Source organism: Coregonus clupeaformis, unplaced genomic scaffold (assembly GCF_020615455.1).
Source record: "Coregonus clupeaformis isolate EN_2021a unplaced genomic scaffold, ASM2061545v1 scaf1006, whole genome shotgun sequence".
Classification (NCBI taxonomy): Eukaryota; Metazoa; Chordata; class Actinopteri; order Salmoniformes; family Salmonidae; genus Coregonus; species Coregonus clupeaformis.
Window position 1 is genome coordinate 180,304 of NW_025534460.1, and position 5,481 is coordinate 185,784.

The 5,481-nt window shown below is 40.9% G+C and overlaps 1 long non-coding RNA gene and 1 pseudogene across 1 annotated transcript; one reads left to right on the top strand and one right to left on the bottom strand.

Moving 5' to 3' along the window:
* The first annotated feature begins 780 nt into the window (after nt 1-780).
* LOC123486116 lies at nt 781-982 on the top strand (annotated as a pseudogene).
* Nucleotides 983-3,713: 2,731 nt separating this feature from the next.
* LOC121565500 lies at nt 3,714-5,241 on the bottom strand. The gene is made up of 4 exons (XR_006659254.1): nt 5,079-5,241; nt 4,500-4,659; nt 4,068-4,171; nt 3,714-3,880 (listed from the first exon to the last, which is right to left on the bottom strand). It is a non-coding gene; the product is annotated as an uncharacterized LOC121565500 (long non-coding RNA).
* Between the last annotated feature and the right edge of the window lie 240 nt (nt 5,242-5,481).

The following is a 5,481-nucleotide window of genomic DNA, read 5'->3' on the forward strand; positions in this document are numbered from 1 at the left end:
AAGGGTCCCCCACAACACCCAAGGTCCCGGCAGCCACGGCCTGACAGCGCTGCGGCGCCTGGGCGATGCGCCTAGGGGAGGAGTCTCCTCTGGGCCCCGACGGATGGGTACGGAGTCGATTCAGGAAGAGCAGGAGGAGGCTTTTTTGATAAGGACTCACCCCGTTCTTGTACAAAGGACCGAAGACAGCTTTTTAACAAAGTTACTTTTGACAGGCTTTCCATGTCTTAAAAATGTTTTACTTTGTTAAATCATTTATGCACATTTTAAATGGCTTTTATAGATTGGCTTTTACAGGAAAAGGTACTTTTATGCATGATTGTTTTATTGTTTTAAATAAACAACTTATGCCGTTTTTATGTGTGCAAATGAATTTAAAATGTGAGCTGTTTTAAAAGGGAAATGTACAATAAAAAACTTTTCCAAAAAGAAAAAATCTGTTCTTATCAGTCAGGGAGGGAGGAGGTAGTGGTAATTGGACTGGGATTTTAGCGACTGTAAGACAGAGACTGGGTTTTTGGGGACTGAGACGACTGACTTTTGAGGGCAAGGTTTTAATCATCAAGGCTGTGATTTTACCTGTCCTTTTATTAATCAGTTCAGTTTTTATCCCTCCTAGGAAAACATTGTTAGCTCTGGACCGGATGCTTTTTTATTTTCTGTGGGGAAGCAAGTGGGAGAGGCTGAGGAGGGAGGTGGTAAAGAGGCCCAGGCTCAGGGGGAAGGCTTGCCTGACCTCTACTTGTTCCTGGGCAGCCGCTATACAGCGTACATCTCACTCTCGCCACCTCCCGGTCAGCAACAAGACCCAGGCCCTCGCACGGTTCTGGCTGTTCTTATCAGTTTAATATCTGATACGTCCCCTATCTGGGGACCATATATTCAATTGATTTTTGGAACAGGGAGATGGAATAGGGGCTTGCTCCATCCACTCCACGCATCGACCTGGTATTGCAGTACCTCCAGGAACTGTGCACCCCCTGTCATTGTAAAGATAAAGCAGGCAAAGACAACATAATTGCTTTGTTAAATTCTATTACGATCACAATGTATTTTATATTTTCACGTTTGACCATCTTCATCTCAATGTCAATGATGGCTAGAAAGTGATGGTGAAGTCAGTCACTGTTATATTGACTATGATAGCTGATGTGAATGGTGCGTTAATCATCTAATCAAATCAATGTTTATTCGTCACATGCACAGGGTGTAAATAGTACAGTGATAATGCTTTAAAGACAATGCTTTAAAAAAATCTTGGCATAGATTGGGAGTTGATCAACGTTGGGAATAACCACGTTTGACTGTTACAAAGTAACAAATTGGTAGGTTCGTAAGTCACGTGGTCATCCGCCCTCCAATCGGAAAGGACAGAAAGCGTTTATAAATTAAATCCAGATTAACAGCTAAATCTGAATAATAATATATGAAATACCGGTGGGGGAATCAATTTAGAGATAATAATATTGACATAACATTTGATCTTATATCACATATCTCTGGTAGCGTTGATGCCACAAGAGGAACTGAAGCAATTGTCCACTTGGTGGCGCAAGTGTTCCACCGACCGTCGCGTTTTCCAAGCAGTCCTGTGTGGTCCATCCAACTACATTTGAATGTTGAACCACTTGACTTCAATACATCATCAACGCAAATAATATGTAAAAATAGCCTGTTTTTATTTTACATGTCTGTAGAGCCTTGTACTATAAGACGACGTTGAAGATGCCTTCATAAAGTTGCCGTCCTAAATTACTTAGAGGCCAAACTTCAAAGATGTCCATGGCACTGGACTGCAGTAAGAGCTAGGCCTACAGTGCGGCCTACGGAGCGGTCCTGGTGTATGGTCCTGGCTGCCTAAATGTTTCCTCCACATAATAAACTGTACAAACATGGCACTTTAGAGGGTTACTTTTACAATTAGCCTTACTGAGTCACTACAACAAACTTCTTATCATGGACATAAAATGCCATTAGGCCTAATGAAGATACCGTATATGTAAGTTACTTAGTTGGTGTCTTGTGAATCAACTGGTTTGCGCATCAGGGTTTAATATTTCCTCGGTATTATACAAATGTTCCATCCCGAGAATAAATCACTCTTCTCCCGGGTAACCCGGTATTTTTCGCCAAAAAAGGAAGTGTCATTCAAAAGCATTATAACGCTTATAAATGTCTGGATTTGATTAGAGCTTTGATCAGCATAAAAATACAAACCTGATGCTACCTGAGCCTGATCAGACATATATTAAATACATTTTATAATACATTTTACAAATCCAAATCCCAGATGAAGAATAAGACACTATTTCAAAGCATAGTACATGTAATGTTAGCCAAGTACAATGTAATTACTAGTTGTTACACAGGATTTAGCTAGTTAAAATGAAGTGTATCTTTAGGAGTACTTGTAATTAATGTGTACAGTACATTACCCATCCTAACAACCTGGCCCTCAATTTAAAGCTTGTGGAAGTGACATCCAAGTGGGAGAATAAATACACTAGTACACCACAGAGCATCTGTATAAGAAAATCATTCAGAGCACACTGTGCTGCCAATCACAGTGTAAGGTGCAACATTTTGCGGGTGTGGAGAGCTCGTTAGAGGATGCTTGCATTGAAGAGCTGGGCATCGTGTTATGACATGCATTATCTGAATTAGGCCCACAGAATTATACCTACAGAGGAGCGGCTTCTATGGAGGAACTTTGAATGTCTTTGAACTTCAGAGTTGGTTTAACGTTGGACCAGAGCAAATGTTAGCTAGCTAGCTAACAACCTTGTTTGTGCAGTGCAGCACTAGAATTAAAAACAGGTCGTAACTTTTTGTTGTTAATAAATCAAATGTGAAACGTGGTGACTATAGTATCCTTAACTAGCATTGAAAAAGTAAATCCATTCTTCTCAAATTAAATATATCTCTCTAATTTCTGAATCATGCTTGTAACGTTGTCAGTAGGATACAGGAACCTATGCTTCAGAGGGGAGGAGCAAGTAGTTTCCACACGCACACCCACTGGCAAAGGATTCCATTCCAGCTGGCAGGCAGAAACTGGAAGACGTTTCTAGAGTGAGCTTTCCCAGCTAACAAAATTAAGTTCCAGGATGTCACCAAAGTTATTTTAGTCCCTACATAAGTCATGATAACGTTATTGTGAAACGTTCCTTCTACGTAGCTGTGGTGTCCGCTGACAAAACTTATGTCCCAAGTCTTTTCAGGACGTAGAAATGTGGGGGATTTTAAACCGTTAAATATTAGTATTTTTAAGTCAACCTTTTAACGTTGCTAAATGTCTGAAAGTACGTTGAGAGCATTATAAAATGCAGTTTCTGGTAACCACAGGGAACGTAACTTTCGTCAGTGGGTACCTATAGTACCAATAAGGCACGTAACAGTGTGATGGGACAAGGACATTCCGGCTGGCCAAACCCTCCCCTAACCCGGACGACGCTGGGCCAATTGTGCATCACCTCATGGGTCTCCCGGTCGTGGCTGGCTGCGACACAGACAGGTATCGAACCAGCATCTGTAGCAACGCAGCTTGCACTGCGATGCAGTGTCTTAGACCACTGTGCCACTCGGGAGGACCCTTAAAGCACGTCATTTAATCTACTCTGAACATATACACAGTATCCCGTCGGTAGGTGTCCACTGACGAAATATGCAAAATGCCTTTTTTTACTTAAACTGTATCACAATAAATTCGTAAACAAAATCACAGCAATAAGCTCACAAAATAACAAGTCAGTAAAAACATGAACACTGCACTCCAATCAAGAACTGTAAAACTGCTTAAAGCTAAAAGTGAATAACTATGTTATGTTTATTCAGGTGCTGCTGCTCCATCCTCATCCACAGTCTCTTCCTCGACCCGCTCCTGGAAGTCAAAATAACACAAACTGGTCATTATTTTCCTTAAACAAATGATCAAAATGCCGGTTTAACGTCGACTCCCTACTACATTCCTTTTTGACTAGCACAATAATTTAGTTAAATTGACCGACTGGATTAAAGTGAAGTAAAAAAAAATCTAAACAATCATAAAGTGTTATTTTTAATCATACCTTTCTCTTACTCTTGAGCCGAGCTGGTGCATGTTTGAGAGCGTCTGCTATTTTGTCATCTACCTCTTGGTAGGTAGCCTTGGGGTGTGCTTTCAGGGACGCTCCTATGTTGTGAAAAAGAATTGTAAATGGTACATTCCATGTCATATCATTACTTTTCCACCTATGCTGGCTGAGACAGAGATTGGGTATTGTCCCTCTCGTCCCCCATAGGCAGTTTTGGCCATGAGACCTCTCTCCTTCACCTTTCCTTTGTCCTCTCTCTCCGATCTTAACAGGTGGTAGGATTTCACATTCATTTGAAACTGCCTTGTTACTGATTTAATTCATTTGAAATGTTAATAAAAACACCTTTGACTTACCATCACTTGACCAATAATACTATCTACTAAATAATAATAAATAAGGATCTAAACTTGTGCATTTACTTACTTGTGACAGCATCATAGATTGATAGCTCATTAAAGGCCCTATTCCCCTTCCTGCCCTTCAAGGAGTAGCCTGTCCACAGCTCCTCTGTTCTAATTTTTCTCATCATTCGTCTGATTCCTGAGCCCAGGTCCAGGCCACAGCAGAGGGTCAGGTATCGAATCTGATTAAAAAAAATAAAAAATCCCACTCATTTGTGTGTTCCTCAGCTAAAACAGCTGGCCATACAGTTCTGATTGATAGTGATGAGAAATCATTTTTGCAGTGTATCATGTAATCATGGGCTAAAACTTGTGTAAACAGGCAGAGGGCTGATCGTTTCTTCTTAAGATAAGTTAAGTGTTAATTGGGAAATCAATCCAAACACTAAATAGGCATATGGCATATATGACAACTGCATTTCGCTGACATTAAGATATTTGGATTCAATAATATTGCAGGTTGCAATTTTCTCTCAAATCTGGACGCGTTCAAGGGGCTCTTGATAAACAGCTAACTTATTTTTGTCAATTGCTTTCAAAATACTTGATATAGATTTCCCATTTTTTACAAACAGATACATTTTAAAATGGCCATCCCTACCAGTTTCACAGATATCCTTTAGTTCCTCATTTGTTTCTGCAGGGTTTTGCAGCATTTCAAGTTGCCCCAAGGACTCTGACTCCTTTGGCTGCCGGGCCTCTATGGCCTCCATAACTTGGTTCAGAGCAGTCCTGAACTCTGTACGGATCATCTCCAGTTCCACCATTATCCTCTATGGCCTCCATAACTTGGTTCAGAGCAGTCCTGAACTCTGTACGGATCATCTCCAGTTCCACCATTATCCTCTATGGCCTCCATAACTTGGTTCAGAGCAGTCCTGAACTCTGTACGGATCATCTCCAGTTTCACCATTATCCTCATCTCCACTGCTTGAAGATCTGCAAAATAATAAGACTCAACAGTTTTGCTGCAAGTAGCGTGACAATACAAGCCATGAGTACCA